Source organism: Odocoileus virginianus, chromosome 7 (assembly GCF_023699985.2).
Source record: "Odocoileus virginianus isolate 20LAN1187 ecotype Illinois chromosome 7, Ovbor_1.2, whole genome shotgun sequence".
NCBI classification, from domain to species: Eukaryota; Metazoa; Chordata; class Mammalia; order Artiodactyla; family Cervidae; genus Odocoileus; species Odocoileus virginianus.
In genome coordinates, this window is record NC_069680.1 from 68189762 (window position 1) to 68211169 (window position 21408).

The following is a 21408-nucleotide window of genomic DNA, read 5'->3' on the forward strand; positions in this document are numbered from 1 at the left end:
CTCAGAATAGACATAAAACAAACTTCATGGAGATGTTTTCTGGGGAGTGACATCATACAAACAGACAATTCAAGAGAAGGAATGATCCTACAGGAACCAAAACAATGTTCTATGGAAGTCATCCTCTCCTGGCCAGGCTTAAGGCACAGGCAGATGAGGCTGGGATAGTTTAAGCAGAGAAAATTACTGCTATTTACTGCTAATAAGATTGTTGCCACTTGCTTATTTATCTAAAATTCATTCATGCAAGGATATCTACTGAGCCCCTAAGTAGTGCCATCCTTGTGTGGGGCACTGGAGAAGAAGAAGAGAGCAGGACCGACATGGACCCTGGCCTCCAGTGACTCAAGGTCTTGGAAGAGAATCTGTAAGTAAATAGGTAGCTACAGATCAAAGTTCAACAAGGGTCCTGATGGGAAGCCCAAGTCACTATGGGAGGACAGAGAAAAGACCTAATGTTTCACATCAGGGAAGACTGCCTGGAAGAGGTGAGGCCTGAGGTGGGCCTGGGAAATACCTGGAAGGTAAAGTTGCAGTGGCTGGACCACAAGAAGTCAGGATGCTGAAGAACCCATAACTGCCCAAAGATTCCACTGGGAATGGCCTTAGGAGTGGCCCCAAGGCCAAGCCTGGTTGGGTTGGGTCCCTCACCTGGCCACTGTTAGGATCAGTCTCAGACAGAAGTACAAGTATCAAGCTGGGAGCAAATGCCTCAGCATCCTCTGGGTCCTTCCAACTTCTGGGGTAGGGTGGCGGTGCACCTTTCCTGATTCTCAGAGCTTGGCCCTGCCACCCAGAAACCAGGGTGTGAGGCTCTCTTGGTTTGTTCACAGCCAGGCCAAACACAGCTTGCAGAGAAGCAGCAGGCAGTCCTGTGAGAAAGCCACCCCCAGATGTGAAAACCAACTCAACTGTCTCAGAGCTGAAAGCACCCTTGGACATCAGCTAGCCCAACTTCCTCATCTCATGGAGGGGAAAATTGAGATTCAGAAAGCAGAAATCATCCAAAGTCACATAGGCTGAGACTCCAGAATTCCAGAGGCAGTAGAGAGTAGTAGAAGTAAGAAGGAGATAAAAAAAAAAGGAGATCAGACACAAAGGAAGATTCTGGAAGAAGCTCAGCAAGCGTCGGAGAAATCGCTCACATCTGAGGCCATGAACACGAGCCACATCTGAGATCTAACTCATCTGTTCGATGGTGATGATACTGACCTGCCCACAGGGTTACCGGGGGAACGGGAAGGCACCTTGTAAACTGTAAAGCCCTGTGCACATGGAGATGGTACAAGGGGCCAGGAAGAGGGCAACTTCAGGGATAATAAGGGGCCACACCCATCAGAGTGCTTGCTATGTGCACGGCACTGCTCTGATGTACATGTTGATCATCCCCATCTAATAGACTAAAGAAACTGTGTTAAGTAGCTTGCCCAAGATCTCAGAGCTAAGAAGCAGTGAAGCAGGGATCAGGACTCTTAATCACACATGAGAGGGCCTGAGGCAGATCTGGATTGGGGAGCTTACTTCTGAGAAAGAAGTGAGCAGAGGAAGCTGAGCAGATGTAACCCCTAGGCGATAAAGAGTCTCCCCCTCCCCCAACATGCAGTCCCATACCTTTCCCTTGGAGCAACGTTTTGCATAGAGCGTATGAACCCAGCCAGCTTCCCAGGGGCCACGAGGGAAAGATGGTCTGAATGGGACCTCTGAGATGACCATATGGTACATCCCAGCTGCATAGCTGTGCCAGTTATCTATGGCTGCATAACAAATCAGCCAAAAACAGTGGCACAAAACAATTTATCCTGAGATTTTACTGGCCAGGGGTTCAGACAGCCCATACCAGGAGTGATTTGTCCCTGCTCCATGATATCTGAGGCCTCAGCTGGAAAAACTCAAACAGCTGGAGAGGCTAGGATGGCTGGGCTCAGATGAGACAGGGAGCCCAGACACAGACCAATCATGTAGCTTGGGCTTCCTCACAAGATGGCAACCTCAGGCTAGCGATTCTTCTTACTTCCTACGTGGTGGCTCAGGGCTCCAGGAAAAATTGTTCTGCTGAGCAAAAGGAAAGTCATATGGTATGATTTAGCATCACTTCTGCCACTCTCTGTTGGGTGGAGCAGTCACAAATCTGCCCAGAATACAGAGGGTTATTTCTCCCTAGAGGTTATTTCTCCATAGAAAATGGGCTGAAGAATTTGTGGCCATGCTTTTAAACCACCACAATGGCTATGGGTGGCCCAGCAGCCTGATAGGGGAAGAGAAGAGGAATCTATGCCTCTATGGAAGATTCACAGAAGCTGAAGAAAGTCACATTCAGTCAGGGCAGACCCAGGACCCAGTCAGGCCCACCTAGGCCTCCTCTACCTGTGCTGCTGGCCTCTTGAGCCCCTCCTTTGACTCAAAGCCTCTCCTAGAATGATGACAAAGTTAGACCAGGTACTCACAAGGACAGGGCTTCATCACATCTCTGCCATGGCAGGATGACCTTGATTGAGTCATATGACCTCTCAGGCCCTCGGGCTCCTCACTGCATTACGATAAAATCTTCCTCTCTTCCAGGTTTCTGGGGAGGAACAGAAGAGAGGACATACGTGAAACCCAGTAGGCTCCCAGGGAATGCTGGTTTTCTTCCAGGGAGAATGGGGTGGGGCACGGGTGCCACATGCAAGAGGATCTGAGGGCCTGACTCACTGGGTTCTTGCCCAGGGACTTCACCAGGGCAGCATGTCTGCACTTGAAGCTGCAGCAGGCACCTCTCGGGCCTGTGGCTCCCAGCTCTAATTACAGCTTTCTTGACACATTTCCTGTTTGGGAGCTGGCAGGATCCTCTTAGAGGAGCCACAGATAATGAGCAGCTGGCGGCAGAGCCTCCAACCACGGGGACACTGACCCCAGAGCAGGCCTGAGCAGGCCCACCAAGAAGGGCAGAAGGCCCTCAAAGATCCTTGTTCTCAGTCCTGCCCCGTGCACACATATGACCCCACCCATGGCCCCGGGATTTCCTGGTCTCTGCTTGCACACTTCCAGGGACAGGGAGCTCACTGCCTCACAGACAGTCTGCTAACCTCCAGACAGTACAGATGGTTAGAAGCACGTCTCAAATCAGACTACCCTGCAGCTTCCAGCTGTTGATCCTCAGGTCCCCCAAGATTCTGGCAATGTGGAACAGAAGAAAGGGCACAGCTTCTGGGGGCAAGAGGAACTGGGTTCACATTCTGACTCTATCACATCTCAGGTTCTACAGCTTTAGTCATGTCCCCTCACCTCTTTGAGCCTCAGTTTCCTTCTATGTAAAATGAGAATAATACTTCCCAGTAGGAAGGGAGATTGGAAGGGGAAAAGGCCCAGCACACAATAGATACCAAGTAAGTCATTTCCTCCCCTTTCCCTCTTGTACAGTTTGTCTTAGGGTAGCTTCATTAGGCTCAGATTCAAACGAATGACTGCCCTGCAGAAGCACTTGACCACCTGGAGCCTCAAGACAGTGGAAGCCCACCTCCTCATCTCCTCATGATAAGCTGGAGAGGGCAGGGTGGGGATGAGCTTTCCCATTTCAACTTCTAGATGCAACTGAATTAAATGTCTACCAAAATAAAAAAGGACAGATGGATGGATGGACCTACAGACAGACAACCAAACAGTTTCAATAGGTTCCTAAGTCTAACCAGGAAACACCCATCCTCTTTTAATCCTATACTTGCCGGATATCATATTTTTGTTGAGAAACAGTGTAAAGCAGTCATTTTTAAATGTTCATAAGCATCTGAGGAGGATTTGTAAAATGCAGATTCCTGGGTGCCACTTCTAGAGATTTGATTTGGAGGCTGTAGGTCTGGATGGGGTCTGGAGTCTGCATTTCTAACCAGTTCCCAGCTGACGCTGTGGCTGTTACTCCTCAGGCCACGCTTCGAGAAATGCTGGAACAGAGCAGAGCCACTGACTTCAACACCCTTTGATTAATAAGCCCGTGTCCAGGGTGGGGTCCCTGGCCTGGGGCCCTCCTGCAGGAGGGAGGAGGAAAGTTCCCTCTCAGCCCTTAGATGCGAAGGAAAATGTGACACCACTCTCACCCCCCCACCTCTTCAAATCTTCTGCTCCCATCTCCACCACTTGCTTGGAGAGGCTCCCCTGGGCTCTCTTCAAAGCTGTGACAGTTTCGTTTCAGATAGGGCTTACACCCCAAATGAGAATACCTCCCTGCAGGTAGTTCAGACTGCACAAAAATCCATGAAATAGGTAAGGTGTGCAGGGGCCACACAGAATAGCCGCCCATGACAGGCCTTCCGGCAGGAGGGAAAAACTCTGGAAAGAACGGAATTGAGTCTCCTGGCTTCCCAGACATACGCACAGGCACAAGCACACACATTCACCAAGCATCCGCCACAGAGAAGGGCCCACCCCTTACCCCAGACACACTTCCTGGCCAGGGCTGATGGCAGCAAAGCCTTCATCCAGGACTCTGTTCAGGAGCTAACTTGCTGCACCACAGTAGACAAGTCCCTTCCCCTCTCTGGGTCTTAGTTTCCCTGCCAGAGGAGGTTGGCTAGCCTCACCTAGGAAAGAACTGGCATTAACTGAGCCACTGATGTGTTCATTTATTAAATTCTTTCATTCAACAGATATGTACCAAGCAATTCCTATGAACCAGGATCTGATCTACAGCACAAACAGAAGTGAAAGGAAGCTCACGCCTCATGGAACTGGCCCAGTTCTTTGTACTAGCTGCTTCATCCCATTGATCTCATTTCACTGTCACCTTCTCAGGTCACCTCCACCCAACCACGGGAGCCGGACGACCTCATCCCTGCTTCACAGATGAAGAAACTGTGGCCCAGAGGAAGTGGCAGAGCTGGGGTTCAGAGCTGGGGTTCCCCAGACCATCACACAGCCTGAAGACCTCTGCCTTAACCAAGCCCCACTTCCTCCCGCTCTCTTCTGGGTGGGAATCTTTCCTTCCTGGCTGCCCTTCCCTCTGCCCAGCAGGGTCCACTGCCTCACAATGAAGTGGAAAGATCAGTAGCTATGAAGGTGACTGTTCCCAGATTTGGGAATTCCAGGCTGAGCCAGGGCTCCCTACCTCTGCCCTGCTTCCACAAATTCCAGGCCAGGCCACTCAGACCCTCTTTAGCAGTAGGTGCCCGGGATTACTGGGTGCTCTGGGAGCACTGGCAGATCCTTCTAAGTCCCCCATCCCCCATCCACCCTGCTCATCATCTACTCATGAGTGTCCACATGATCCACGATGCAGAGCAAGCCCACAGCGCCAGCACAAACCCAACAGGGCACCCAAAATTGAGACACGTTGTGTTTCTGTGCACTTAACCAAGTTTGCAACCCAGAAACTAGAAAGGGGCTAATTTAATGTCAACATACAAGGAAGCTTAGCATCACTGTGGAAAGCAAACTTTATCCCGGGTTACACTGGGTGGGAGCGAGCATCTTCCCGGAGCTCAGGGCCCTTGAGGTCTCAGCCAGCCTTGGCCCCATGCCTCTCTATCTCACTTTGAAGATGTGCCCAGTCATTCCCCAGGGCCCGGAAGACTCCTCTCCCTGAAAACTCCTCTCCCCTCTGCCTCTGCAAAGACGCCTGTCTGCCGTGGCTCCATTCACCTCCTGCTTCCTCCAGGAAGCTGCTCTCAGCCCCATTCACTCTCCCAGTTCCCACCGCTCCAGCTGCCAGCTCCCAGGGTGACTGAGCTCTCAGATCTGATGTCCAGCCTTACACTGATTGCTGAGTTCCTGCAGCATATGTCAGGCTGAGGAGTCCGTGCAGGGGTCATATCATGAATGACCTAAGACACCAATGCTTCTGGAGGCTCTGCAAGGTGAGAAGGTGTTATTTGCCTTTTTTACTTTCTTCCTTTTGCAAACATACTGCAGAATTTTCCAGTGGCTTCAACAGATGACATGAGAACCCAACCATCTTCTCCTAAGTGGACAGTTCAAGAGACCCACAAAAGCAGTGGTACCACCCTTCAGTGTTTTCATTTTAAAAAATAGTTATTTGTCCTGAAAAATATGCTAATGGTTAATAGGTTATGATTTATTCTTATTGTTCTTCAAGAATAAATATTTTTTATTTCCTCAATTTTCATTTAGAACACGGTAAATATCGATAGATGTAACCCCATAAACAAGGATTCTTTAGTGTCCTCAGTAATATCTAAGAGGGGTGATGCCAGCACCACAGCCCCAGGGGATTCACTGTTGCACGATACCCCTGGCCCCAGCTGCTCCGCACCATGGTCCAGCCCTGCCTGCAGCCCAGAGAACTGGCTCACCCCAGGTCCCCATGAGTTTCCTCTTTTCATTCAGCCCTCCCTTACTTGAGGTCAGCTGAGTACCTCTGTTCTTTGCCATCCTCAGAGCCCAACCAAAATAGCCTTGAGTTCTAGCCTAGACCTGAAACCCCGGGCAAGTGCAAAGCATCCATCCCCTCGCTGTCAACATGGTGATGGTGAGTCCAGCTCCTGGCGCAGGGGAGGGCTCGTGAGGACTGACATCAGAACACATGTGGGGGCCTGGCAGGTGCTGGGCCCTCAACAGGTGCAGCTAATATTAGTATGCTTGCTCCTGCCTCAATGGCTACTGTTATTATTAGTGGTGGTATTAATATCCCAGCAGGAAATGAGCTTCAAGGTCACAGAGCTCCCCATGTTACTGAGGGACAAACAGGAAGGCCAGGAGTGGTCAGCAGCAGAGCTGGAGTCAGAAACCCAACGTGTCCCAGTGAGACAGAAAGCTCCTGGGGGCCAGGGACACACCAGCCATGTCTACACTCATGACTCCATCCCTTGCTTCTCTACACAGTTAATTTTTGGACACATCTCATGGGCCAGGCTCTAGGCCAGGTGTTGTCTGCTCACAATGGGGCTTGGCCCCAGACTGGTTCTACCAATGTTTGTAGATCAACTCGTGGCCTCTCCCATCTGGCTGGCCACTGGAAATCTAGGCCAGGGGTGGAGTTTGGGAAGGGTTCCCTAAGCCATCCCCCCGACCACCAGTAACAAAAACACAGCTGTTACTTTGAGCAGATCCCACTCTGGGACACTCTGGGTAAAAACAAAAAAAAAAAAAACAGCCTGATTCCTCATCCCCTTAGCTAGGGAGAACGCAAGGCCCAGAGAGGGCTAGTGCCTGGCTCAGGACACAAAGCCAGGTCTGGGAGAGCCAGGGAACACAGGCTTCTCAGTACAGGCTCTGGATTCCAGACTGTGGCCAGGGATGAGCGTGGAGGACTTAAGCAGATGGACACTGGTCGGGACATGCCTGAGAGAGGGGTGCACAGAGGGCAGGGTCTTCATGGGCAGAGGACAGGGTCTGGCAGCAGAGTCTACTGGTGCAGACATCCCAGAAATCAAGCCCCTGGAACCGCCACGTCTCCCACCCTCTGTTCAACAGAGCGACTTCACACTCAAATAGTGGGGCATCCATGCTGGACATAGCTGACTGTCCTGAAAAGGAATGAAGAGGAGTGTGGACCTGGCAGAGCCACCTATCCTAGCCAGGGGTTGAGTGTGAAGGAAAGCAGGGTGTCTAGGGGAACTCTCGTTGGGGAGGGGGTGGGCGGTTTGCAGGGAATGGGTGTACTGTGGCCAAGGAACCAGCTGAGCTGAAGCCGGGAGCCTACAGGCCCCATGAAAGGAGAGCGGAGCCTAGGCCAGGGAGGGGGCTGCCCATGGTTAGGACCCTTCCCTTCTTTCTCCCCTCCCCATACTTCTCATCCCAGCTGGAGTCAAGCCGTGTCTTTCCAGTCTGACATGAGGCTACCTGACTGCAGGACTGGGTCCTCTTGCTTACTTCCAAATCCAGGGCCTGGCCCAGAACAGCAGCTCAGCAGGTCTGCTGAGTGGGTACCTGCAGGGGCTGACCATGAGAGCCTGGGGTGGCAAAAACAAAGCCCTGACTTCAGGAGGCTCTGTTTCAAAGAGACTTCAGCCTTGTTTCCTGATTTGTTCTGGGTGTTAAGGCCCAGTGGAAAAAGGGATGGCAGAGAGGAGGGCCTGGAGTGGGGAACTGACCACCCGGCAGCCAGGCGCCAGTAAGACCCAGGCAGGGGGTCAGGGCCCCACTGCAGCCCTGCTCACAGCCGCAGACCCCCGGGGCCGACAGGCACACAGGGAATAAGGATGAGGCCCTGGTGTTACCTGGGGACAGCAACTCTTGGGCTAACCCCAAACACAGGATGGAGGGAAGAAAAGGGGACTTCCTTCAAAGAGTCCCTGGGGTAGGGTTGGGAGGCAGGAGGCAGGCAAAATCCCTGTTGGTTGGCACCCAGGAGGCTTGAGTTTGGGTCCAGTGCCGCCTCCAGCTCCCTGGATGTCCTTAGCTAAGTCACTGACCCAACATCTCTGAAGTCCCTAAGAGGGCTCTGCCGTCAGGTAAGACCAACAACTCGGTCTACACACACACACACACACACACACACACACACTCACACGCACGCATGCACACACTCACACTCTCTCACACACTCATGCACATTCATGCACACACACACATACACATTCACACACACATGCACTCAGTCACACACTCACACACACACACACACACACACACACACACCCAGCACCAGTTCCTGCCTGCCGGGGAAGGGATGCAGGCAGCACAGACAGCAGGCCCACAGCAGGGCCCCTAACAAAGGCGGAGGGGTGGGGGGATGTTGGCAGCCAAGAGCTGTGGGGGAGGGGCTCGGGCTGGGGAGGGATGTGGCTCAGAGCCTAACAGGCCACCAGCAGCCGCAGCATCTGCTTTTTCTCACCTCTAAAGGGAATCGATTTGTCTCTGACTGATTTCCCTGACGTCTAGTTTTCTTCTCCGCCCGGCTGTCAGCCCAGCCACTGTGTGCGGGGAAGCGGGGACGCGCCCTGGCTGCCTGCCTGCCTGCTGCTCCCCCCACCCGCCACCTCCCCTATCACACCGCCCCGCACACTCACCTCACACACCACACAAGCACAAAGAAACCCACACCCGCCGGCCCTGCAGCCACCCTCCCGGACAGACAGACAGACACACCACAACACAACACACACATATACTCCACCCACACCCAAACTGCAGCCATCCTCCCAGACAGACACACCCACAGCCAGACAGCCAGACAGACACACACCACACCACACCACACCACACACACACACTCCCACCAACACCCCCACTGCAGCCAGCCTCCTAGACAGACATACCCACACCCAGACACACAGACTCACACCACACACACACACACACACACACACACACACACACTTCCATAGCGCTCACACATCTCCACACTCACATTTTCCGGCACTCCAGAAGCATTAGCACACGTACCATCACCTACCCACCAGGTCAGGCTTACCCATCCACACGTGCATGTGCGCACACACACAAACACACACATACATATTGCATGGCCCTCTCAGACACCAGAATGGATGTGTACACACACAGCACACTCACTCACACTCTCCCGTGCCCCCAGAATACACAGCCATGCCCACACACCCAACATCCTCACAGCCCCACAGGCTACATTCCTACCACACAGACCCACACCCCTGCAGACCCCCATGTGCCACAGTCACACCTCCATGCGCTTTCGCACCACTGTCTCCCACCTTGGCATGGTCATCTGGGCATCCCGCAGAGCTGCCGTGAGCCACGGCTCCTCAGACAGTCCCGGCCTCCAAGGACAAAGTTATCGCCCATCTGCTGTGACACTGGGACTCAGGTGGGGGAAAGTCTTGCGTGGATACCTACCCCCAATGGCCTGGGTGCCAATGGAGGGGGTAGTTGGGAGGCCACTATGGGGGCTGGCTGAGGATGTGGCCGGGGACAGACTTGCTGCAGGGCAGCCTGGGGGAGGCACTGGACCCAGTGATTTAGGGTGGAGGGTGTTGAACCCTCATCAAGATCAAATTGCATTTTCCTGGTCACAAGCACCTCCAAAGGACCCTGACTAACCAACAACAATGGCAGCAAATAGCGATAATAATACACCCTGACCCTCTCTGTGTTCACATTCTCACTTCCATGACAGCACTTGATTAGATCCTGAAAACAGCCACTGGGATTGGGACTGTTGCCATCTCACAGATGAGGAAACTGAGGTCTGGACCGAGAAAGGGACTCTGCCAGGCTCCTGCATGGTTAGTGAGTTTAGAACTCTGACTCAAATCCAGGTCCCCTGATTCCACAGCCAATACTTCAGACCAAAGCAACCGGCTCCAGACAGTAATCCGTCTGTCCTCAGAGACCCCATAAAGCCAGCCCATGCTGGCACCGCTCTACCCCTCAGAGAACATGGAGGAAGCCCTGAGCATGGGCGCTGGCAAGTCGTGTGCATGAAGAACCTGTGTATGGGCACATGTGTGTGCCAGAGGTATGTGGAGTTGCATGTGATTGTCAAGGCATGGGATGAGTGTGCAGAGGTGGCGGGCAGGTGGGAGCAGGCTCCACCGGCAGATGTTGGGGGAGGGTGTGTCTATGTAGGCACGTGCGTCTGTGGGTGTTGGAAGCAGGGTGTGTAGGGGACAAGCTGCGGGAGTGATCTAGCCGTAGTCATGGGTTTGTGTGCATTAGACATGTATGCAGGAGGGCCTTTCAAGACTGTGGGGCTTCATGTATGTGTAGGTGTGCCAGAGACATTGTGTGTGAGAGTGTCAGGATGCACGCCCACCACGGTGTGTGTCCACCAGCTAAAGAGGGCTCCAGTCTGGCATGTCATCTGCTTCCTGGCCCCCTGCCCTTACCTTCAGGCTTTATCTGGTTAGGCAGCTCTGCTCTCGGCACAGAGAGCAGATCATTGATGAATAGGATCGGTTCTTGGCTCTTCAAGGCCTGACCAGAGATAAGAGGAGACGCGAGTTCCAGCGCGGAATGGGTGCTGAGGGTTCAAGGACCACAGACACCGCCATCCATTGGAGCCTTTGCTCTCCTCTCTCTGTGGCCAGTGACCCGCACACCCAGGGCAGGAGCACGCGACTGGCAAAGGGGCTCAGTGGGTGCCTGGAGGGTGGGGACGGGCAGGGCGGACCCTCACCAGGCCTGGCACCAAGCCGGGCTGAGCAATGCTGCTGAGTGAATCAGCTCTCAGCTCAGCCTCCATTCATACCTTCCAACACCTGACCCAGCACCTACTAAGTGCCTGACTGGGGCCAGGGAGGCCGAGGAGACAGGCCCTGCCTCAGGGATGTCACAGTCCACATGGCCACCCCAGACTAGCAAGACGGGGAGGAGACAGAAACATCAACCCCAAAGGCCTGGTCACATCAGCAGAAGCCCCAGAGCTGAGACCTGCGTTTATTGAGCTGGGGTCCCTGGGAGACGTCAAATCAGAAAGGCATGTTGGAGAAATTAAGGGACACAGCTCACCCAGGGGCAGCACTGATGGGAAGGCCACCACCCACCACTTACTTCTTGTTACATGCCAGACTCTGTCCCACCGAGCCATTTATTAATAGAATGACGGTCACTCCACCTTGTTCAAAGCCCTGGGGATAAGTACTGTTATTACCCAAGCTAAGGACCTTACCGGTAGTATTTGAGAGAAATGAGGGAGGTGGACAGATGAGGTTTTAGAAAGACCCAGCCCCTGCCCTCCAGAGAGAGATGATGCCACGATTGTCAGCCCGGAACACCCAACTTCTAGCAGGCTCCCCACAAGCTGTCCCAGAACCCTCCCAGGACTGATCCTCAGGAAGGTTGGGGCTCTCGGGATAAAGGCAAGGAGGCCTGGTTGGGACAGGGGAGGCAAGGGGGCTGGACGGGTGAAGGAGGGCAAACTCACAGCCCCCTGCAGTTAGGACACGGAGTTCATGGACCATTAGGGGTCATGGTTCTCTCTTCAAGGGGCAGTGATGGCCATTTGGCTGCTGGGGGTGGATGTTGCCTCCACCCTGCCAGGTAGCCCTTCTCGGACATCCCCACCAGACATCCCCACTGACCTGGCCCCAGTATAGCCTTCCTGTCACCTCCTCAGTGTGGCTCACTTCAGACGGGTAATTTGGAGAACCATCAAAGGCCAGGACCAAGGGAGAAACTGAAGCCAGTGAGAGCAGGGAGCAGACTGGCTTCTGGTCACATTGCAGGACTAGAATTGGAGTTCAAGTTCCCTGATGCTCAGCCTGACCACATATTGAGTGACTGAGTTCATGTGACATGGGATGAAAGTCAATTTTTCAACTTCTTCCTCTTTCTTCTGCTACTTCTCCTGCCCCATTTTCCTCTCCTGTCCTGCCTCCAAGCCCTGCCTCCTCTTTCTTCTTTTTCCTTTTCCTCTCCCTTTTTCTTCTACCTCATACCTTATCTTACCCAAGAGAAACAACACAATATCCTTTGGCTCCGGATTAGAAAATTTCTCTGGGTAGGGGAAATCTCAGAGGTCTTACCCCCATCTGTGACAGATGGATCACACCCCCATGGTGAGGGACAGGGAGGCCTGGCATGCTGTAGTCTATGGGGTCACAAAAAGTTGAACATGACTTGGCAACGTAACAACAAAATGCCCACATCCTAGTCCCCATAATCTAGGAATATGTTGGTTACATGATAAAAGGAATAAGGTTGCAGATGGAATTGAGGTTGCTGATCAGCTGACCTTGAGATGGGGAGATGTTCCGGGACCATCCAGGTGGGTCTGATGTAGTCACAAAGGTACATAGAGTGAAAGAGGGAGACAGATGAGAGAAGCAGGGAGATGAGATGGAAGCTTGATAGGGACACAGCCTAAAGTCATTGGATTTGAAGATGGAGAAAGGGGTCATGAGTCAAGGGAAACAGACAGCCTGTAAAACCTGGAAAAGACAAAAACTCGGAGTCTCCCCTGGAAGTCTCAAGAAGACATGTAGCCCTTCTGATACCTTGATTTTAGCCCAGTGAGTTCCACTTTGGAGTTCTGACCTCAAAAGAACTATAAGATGATAAACGTGTATCCTTTGAAGCCATGACTTCCGTGGTCATTTGTTACAGCAGCAATAGGAAACGAATACATAGTCTATGTCCCCCAAAGTCCTCCAGTTGCATCCCTCCAGTGACAGGGAGCTCCCAGCAGCCTCAGCCAGCTCTCATCATTACCAAATCCCTCCTCGTGGGACCCAAGATGTCCCCCAGGACTGCTTTCCACTGTGCCAACTCTGTCCTCCTGGGCCCCCTCAAAACAAGCCACTCTCTGCCTTTCTGATGCTTAAAAGTAGTTTTCATGGGAGTAATTCCCCCCTCCCCAATTCTTTCCTTCTCTGTGCCTCCCATCCCCAGAATGCTTTTCTGATTGCCCCACCAGAAATTCCTCTCAAAGAAATCTTATTCCCCATTCCCACCTTTCTTCTGAGCTCAGGGCTCACTCAGGCTCAGGCCAAAATTCTCCAGAGCAGAGACTCAGCCTTCCTGCCAAGGGAGGAATTAGGGGAGGATGAAGGTTGTGGTCTCTGCTGGCTGGGTGATCTTAGACAAACCCATGCTCTCTCGGGACCTCTGAAGTCCTGTCTGTACAATGGGATGAAACCCCATGAGCTCTGTGCTTGGCCACAGGGCAGAGTGGGTCTTACCTGCCTTGATTCCCTTGTCAACATGACTCTCAAGCACCTGCCTTCTCTCCATGTTGCTTGTCATTAAAAGGAGAGGGGAGGAGAGGGGAAGAGAGGGGATGGGAAAAAGAAGAGAGGAGAGGAAGGAGAGGGGAGCTGTATGTCCCTACAGAAATTGTACTCCAGTGTTTCATTATGTGCTCTGGCTCGGGCAGCACCTTAGTTAATGGTGTGTCAGACGATGGTACAAATTTATAGCTGAAGGTTTACATCACAGACAGCTGGAATGAATGACAATAAATTAATTTAAAGTGCTACCAAAGTGTTCCCCAAAGTATATGTGCTTATGAGCTCTGGGCTAATAATTTATAAATGCATGCCTTTTATAATCCTGGTCTTAAGTCTTGAAAGCAGCTAGTTAAAAAGCAGTCACATGACATAAATTATTTTTATTAATATCACGAGTGCATGATTAGGGTGGCGGGAATGGGGGTCACTAGTCCAGGTTTCTGCAGTCAACCTTCTCTTCCTTAGCCCCGACTTCTAGTTCTGAGGGGCTCAAACCTCACAGCCCCATATTCCATTCCTGCCCAGGAGACCCTCAGGCTGCCAGGGTCTAAGCTGGTGTCCCCCACTGCCTGATCCCCTCTGCTGGGTGAGAATTTCACTCCACATCCATTATGGGGTCCCTCTTCTAAGGGGTTATCATGCTTCTTAGATAGAACAGAGAAAATATATTTTATGTGCAATCAACACATTCACACACACTCAAAGACAGAGAGAGATTTGCTGAGCCTCAGTTGCTCCACCTGTAAAATGGGCATCACCATATTGCCCTCATTTAACCAAACAGGGCCACTGAGAATTGATTAAGGCCACATATTAACCCTCAATAATTGTGCTATCTTAGTGTTGAGACACTAAGATAAGAGTCTCTCTGCTATCCTACACAGGAAGGAGAAATTCAAAGTGGTTTATATAACCTGGAACTTTGTGGTTGGTTGACCTGCTCAGACCTTGATAAAGTATAAGATGACCCTACTTTCTTGGAACACCCCTTCTTCTTTCTAAAGCCAATCTCACTGCATGTGCCCTGGGCTCCAGCTTTGCCATTTTCTTGATGGATCCATCAATTATTCCTTCAAAGTTTCACCCTTTCCTGAGTTACATTAAAGATCGCCCAAATGTTTCACAGCTCCTCCCATCAAGAAGAGTCTATTGCCCCCACCCTCTTGAATTGAGGCTGGCCTGTGACTTGCTTAGACCTATAGAATATGGTGGAAGTGACATGGGGTAGCTTCCACAACTGGGTCTTAAGGTATCCACAGCTTCATTGGAGTACTTGGAATACTCCTCTTGGAAGGCAGCTGTTATGCTATATGAAGCCCAACCAAGACGGAAAGACCACACAGAAAAGAACCATGATGTTCCAGTCAGCAGTCTCAGCCCAAGTCCTCAACAATGACCAGCACCAGCCACCAGCCAGGTGATCGGCCACCTTGATGTTCTAGTCAAACCTGCAGGTGACTGCAGCCCCACGTGAGTCAGCAGAGCCCAGTCATCCCAAGAACTGTGAGAGAAAATAAATAGTTGCTGTTTTAAGGCATTACAACTTTGGTGGTTTGTTACACAGCAATAGACAACCAGAAACACCTCTACTAGCTGCTCTGCATCAGAGCTTAAACAAATCCAGGCTGCTCTCATCTAAAATTCTCCCTGGATCCCACGTCTGTCACCAGCTCCAGTGTTGGCTCACTGGCCCCTACACTTTTGCAACCAAACTGCAAGCAAAAACAGAGAGGCCATGCTCCAAGCTGCCTCCCTTTCCACCCCTGCCACACGCTCACCATTTCCAGTGCTCTGGCTTTTGCTCCTTCCACTCCTTTAAGGGGGTCATCTCTTAGGTCACCAGGGGCTGGCCACGCTTGAGTCCTGCCCTTTATCTGATGGCCTTGAGCAGCATGACTTCTGGTGCCCACCAACTCACCTTTCAACGCTCACCCACTGGCTCCTCCAACCCTTCTTGGTCTGTACTCTTATTTCCCACGTTTCCTTTGGTCTCGTGTGGACACCTCTTTTCCTTCTCTTTAAATCCTGGCATTCCTCAGATCTCTGTCTTGAGCTCTTGGCCCTCTACACTCTTCATGCACTTACAGGCACACTCCTCTGCTCCCTCGTCCATGCCAATGCCTTCCAATTCTGCATGTCCAGCCAATTCCCTCTCCAGGCCACTGCCTCCTGGACTTTCCACTTGGACTTCTTTAACCTCAACAGTGCCCACCTTCAGGCATCATCTCTATACCTCCTGCCGCTTCCTTACATATTCCGCTTCCAGGGACCCAGCTGCCCAAGCCCCAGATCTAGTCTTAATACATTCTGCTTCCTCCCCACATAAAATCAGTCACCACATTCTGGAAAATCTACCCCTAGATTTATCTAAAATTCTCTGTTTCTCATTACCCTTGCAGGTCACCACCACCACTTACCTGGAATACTTACAACACCTCCAATGGTTTTCCCCTCTGCACTTATGCACAAAGTCTCCACTCTGAAGTAGAGACTCTAATTAATACCACTTTGCAACTTAAAGTCTTTCAATGGATCCCCTTTGTCTTTAGAATAGAAACCAAATGCACTGATGCAATATATGGGCCCTGGGACCACCTCTCCATCTCCAAATCTGACTACTCTCCACATTCACACTGGCCTCGGTCCTTTTGCCAGCATACCCTTCCTTCCTCCACAATCCAGAAAGCACCACCTCCTTCAGACCTTGCTAACCACCCTGCCCTGCTGTCCACCTCACAACACCCTTGCTCTGCCCTCCCCATCTCCCACCCGCTCTCTGTCTTCCTTTCTCCCAGCACTGATCTCCCTCGGTATTAAATGCTTGGTGAGTTATTTGTCCTCTCAGCTCAACAGTCAGCTCTGGAGTGGGCAGGGACTGTTCATTACAGCCTAGCACAACAGTTGGCACAGAGTTGACACTCAATAAGCATCTGTGAATTAATGAATGATAAATGAGTCTTGGGAAAGCATCACCACCTTGCCTCCTCCAATCCCCATCAAAGACTGGCTTTAACAGATTTTCAAAGTCCCTGTCTTTGGCCTCCATTCACCTCCTTGGCTACTCAACATCTATCTATTGGGCAACCATAGGGTACAGAGCCCTGAGATGGACAAATGAGTGTCAGATGTGTGGATTAACAAAACATCGCCAAAATAAAAAGGACCAAACTACCAATATATACAGCAACATGGATGTACCTCAAAAGCAATATACTAAATAAAGGAAGCCAGACAACAGATAACATGTTGGATGATTCCATTCATATAACATTCTAGAAAAGGCAAAACTTCAGGGACAGAAAATAGATTGGGACTCCCAAGTCACGTGTCATAGAGAACGAGTGAGGAAGACAGAGTTTTCTTTTTATAACCAACCTCAGAAGTCACTGGGCATCATTTCTGCCACATTCTGTTCATTAGAAGTGAGTCACTTAAGCCAGAAGTGGAGGGAAATTAGAGTCCACCTTCCCATGGAAGGTGCTGAAGAATGTGCAGACGTGATTTGAAGTTATCACAGGTACCACATGGCAATGCCTTGTCCACCAGGCACAGTGGCCACACACCCTAACCTTCACAGTCTTTGCAGGGAATGGGGTACCACAGACACCTAGATGGCCCACAGGCAGCTTTAAGAACATTATTGGAAATTCCTCTGATGGTCCAGTTAGGACTCCTTGCTTTCACTGCCAAGGGCATGGATTCAATTCCTGGCTGGGGAACTAAGATCCTACAAGCCACAGGTGTAGCCAATAATAATAAACAAAATAGATTTATTTTTAAAAGAATATTATTATAATAATGTTAAGAGAGTATTTTGGCAGAAAAGAAAACCATCTCTAATCGCTACTTATTCTCTTTATGGCCATTAGTCATTTATGCTTTCTGGGCTTTGGTTTCCTGATCTGTAAAATAGGCACAGTTATAGCCCCTACCACATAGTGTTATTCTGAGGACTAAATGAGGTGACTGTGTAAAGAAAAACACAGGGCAGTTCCAAGTACCATTGTAGTCTTTCATGAGCTGGCAAAGGGGTAAATGAAATGATCCATGGAAAAGGCTTAGAGCAGTGCCTCGCTGGCACATGAAGATAAATCAGTTACATGTTATTGTTTGTTAAGTTTATAATTATTACTTGCTGTAGCCTCCCGAAGACTTCCTCCAGGATAATGTGCAAACTCCTAGATGTTATTCCAGGTCCTTTACAAAGGCATTCCTGCCTATCCCTCTGCTTGCCGATAACCCTCCCCACACACATACCACAAATGCCATCCCTGAACATGCCCCACACTCACAGCTTTCCCGCATGCATCCACTTCTAAGAATGCCCCTCCATATCTCTTCCTGCTGAGTTTCTATTCATCATGAACATTGGATGGGAGTCAATGCTCTCCACTCCTAACCAAGACAGAGTAACCAATAATCAGACTAGCACCAGCAACATGAAAAAGAAAAAGAAACTTAAAAGGAAACTGAAGAAATACAGAAACACTTATTTTCATATAGAGGCACAGGTCAGCGATTCCCAAGAGAAGGGTAACAGCTGAGGCAAGCTCTATGATTCTCTCAAATTGGGCACACATTCCAGGCCACTGAACATAGAGAGAGAATCCAAGTAAAGCACAGCAGTCTCACTGAGCTGATAGACAAAGGTTGGAGAGCAGGGAGGCTGAGGCTGTAGGAACTCATGAGCAGAGTACCAGAGAGAAGGCAGATAGGAAGAGAAAATTCCAGAAATCTGCACATAAGTCCTCCTGAGCCTTAGAATTAATTATAAACTGTGTGTGCGTTTGGGCTGAGATGTGATGAGGCCAGGCAAGAACTATCAGAGAAATATTACTTCCAGGGACCGAAGGATTTAACAACTTTCAGAGCTCACACAAAGCTGAAAGACTTTGAGTTCCAACCAGCCAGAGCAGAGCAGAAAGGCCTCATTGATCAGCTTAATAAAGCTTAAAAATAAGCCTTAGAAGGAGCAACTTGATCCTTAAGCAAACTAGCTGCCTGCCAAAGCACTATCTTTAATGCTCTTTAAAAGAAGACAATAAATTCCAAACACTCAGCAATAGAATATCAAAGTGTCCAGCATCCAAACAAAAAATCATAGACACACAAGAAAGCATAAAAATGCAATCCACAACCAGAAGAATTATTCAATGGAAACAGATCTAGATGCCAGAAATTAGATGACTTGAAATAATTATTATAAAAAATATTTAAGGATTTAAGAGAAAATAGCAAACATGAATGAAAATCATAAAATGAACTGCAGCACACCAGACTTATCTGTCCATCACTATCTCCCTGAGTTTGCACAAACTCATATCCACTGAGTCAGTGATGCCATCCAACCATCTCCTGTCGTCCTCTTCTCCTCTTGCCCTCAATTCTTCCAGCATCAGGGTCTTTTCTAATGAGTCAGCTCTTTGCATTAGGTAGCCAAAGTACTGTAGCTTCAGCTTCACCATCAGTTTTTCCAATAAATATACAGGGTTGATTTCCTTTAGGATTCACTGGTTTGATTTCCTTGCAGTCCAAGGGACCCTCAAGAGTCTTCCCCAACACCACAGTTCAAAAACATCAATTCTTTGGCATTCTGCCTTCTTCATGATCCAACTCTCACGTCCACACATGACTACTGGAAAAACCATAGCTTTGACTATAAGGACATTTGTTGGAAAAATAATGTCTCTGCTTTTTAATATACTATCTAGGTTTGTCATAGGTTTGTTCCTAGGTTTTTCTTCCTAGGAACAAATGTCTTTTAATTTCATGGCTGCAGTCACTGTCTGCAATGATTTTGGAGCCCAAATAAATAAAGTCTGTCACTGTTTCCATTGTTTACCCATCTATTTGCCACGAAGTGATGGAGCCAGATGCCATGATCTTATGGTTTTTTGAATGTTGAGTTTTAAGCCAGATTTTTACTCTCCTGTTTCACCTGAATGATGAGCCCCAATAAAAATCCTAGGCACTGGGTCTCCAACAAGCTTCCTCATAAACAGCATTTCACCTGTGTCATCACAACTCATTGCTGGGGGAATTAAGTGCAGCCTGTGTGGCTCCACTGTAGATTCTTGGAAGTTTGTGCCTGGTGTCTTTTGACCTTCACACCATGTGCCTTTTCTCTTTACAATATTGCTTTGTATCATCTGTTGTAATAAGTCTTAGCAGTGATTATGACCATTTGCTGAGTCCTGTAAGCCCTCTGAGAAAATCACTGAACTGGAGGGTGGTCTTGGGGACTGCTAACACACCATTGACTCACCTGAGGAAGTTTGAAAATAGAGGACTAAACTAAAACCAAAGTAAGTAGGAAAAGGAAATAATAAAGAGCAAAAAAAAAAAAAAAAAAAATCAGTGAACTAGGAAACAGACATATATTAAAGAAACCCAATGAAACCAATAGTATATACTTTTGAAAAGATAATTAAAAATCATAAACTTCTTGCTCAACTGATCAAGAAAAAATAAATAAAGCATAAATTATTAACATTAGTAATCAAAGTGAATTTGTCACTACAGCTCTTACAGATGTTAAAAATACAGTAAAAAACATTTTAAACAGTTTTAAGATAATAACTTTGGCCACTTAAGTGAAATAATCAAATTCCTTGAAAAGCAAAATCACCAAAATTGACACAAGAAGAAACAGAAAACATAAATAGTTCCATATCTGTGATAGATGTTTTATTTCATAAAACCTTCCCACAAAGGAAATTCCAGACCAATATAGCTTCACAGAGAATCTTATCAAACATTTGAGTAAGAAATAATACCAATCAAACATAAAGTCTTTCAAAATTCAGATGAAGATGGAATCCTTCCCTACATTTTCATAAGGTCAGGATTATCCTGATACCAACACCAGACAAAAATATTACCAAAAGACCAACAAATGAAAAATTAGAGCAGACTTTCTTATAAATAAGAATTAGCAGACTGATTCTAAAACTTATATGAAAATGGAAAGAACCTATAATGTCAAAAACAAATTTGAAAAAGGACAAATCTGGAGGACTTACACTGCTGATTTATACAATTACAGTAATCGATAGAGTGTGGTACTGGTGTAGGAAAAAACATGTGGATCAACAGAACAGAATAAAGTTTCAAAACAGTCTCACATACTCATGACCAATTGATTTTTTTTTGTTGTTTTACAAAAGTGACAAGGTTACTCAGTGGACCAAAGATTATTTGCAAGAACATGTGTTAAGACAAAGAGATATCAGAGCTCTAGCTTCCAGCCTGGCATGTAATGAACTTGAAAGTCCTGATTCCCATCTACAAAATAAGAAAAAGGCTAAACTAACTGGAAGTCAGCAATCCTTCTTACATCAGTCAGAGAACGGAGGTCATAGGGCAAACCACTGCCTCAAAAACTTGGAGAGACAAACAGGCAGATAAGGCAGATAGAGAGAATCACAACTTAATGGAGCAGAAACCTCTGTGGGAACCATGCCATGTTCCTTCTATCTAGTACATCAAGTCAGGCTTTCAGTGAAAAAAAGAAAATTACAAAACATAATAAAAGGGGAAAAATAGTTTGAAGAGAGAGCAAGCATTAGAACCTGATTCAGATATGGCAGAAAGATTGGAATTACCAGACCAGGAATTTAAAATAGCTATGATTAATATGCTAAGTTCTCTAATGGGAAAAGGCCACATGGAAGGACAGATGGGGAATACAAGCAAATGGACATTCTAAAATCACAAAGAAATGCTAGAAATCAAAAACATTGACCTTGGATCTGATGATAAAAATGTGACCCCACCCACCGAATGTCAGACTGAGCCGGTGGATGTCACTCCCCAGGCCCAGCGCCTGTGG

At 48.9% G+C, this 21408-nt stretch overlaps 1 long non-coding RNA gene across 4 annotated transcripts in view; it reads right to left on the bottom strand.

The window, feature by feature from the left end:
* LOC139036074 (uncharacterized) overlaps positions 1-21408 on the bottom strand; it is a 345733-nt gene that overhangs the window by 301764 nt on the left and 22561 nt on the right. For 3 of the 4 annotated variants that reach the window (XR_011488806.1, XR_011488805.1, XR_011488807.1), the window contains exon 3: positions 2445-2563. This is a non-coding gene — a long non-coding RNA (uncharacterized lncRNA). Of the gene's footprint in view, positions 1-1778; positions 2053-2444; positions 2564-21408 lie in introns of those variants that run through there. The other variant, XR_011488808.1, reaches the window with a different exon arrangement.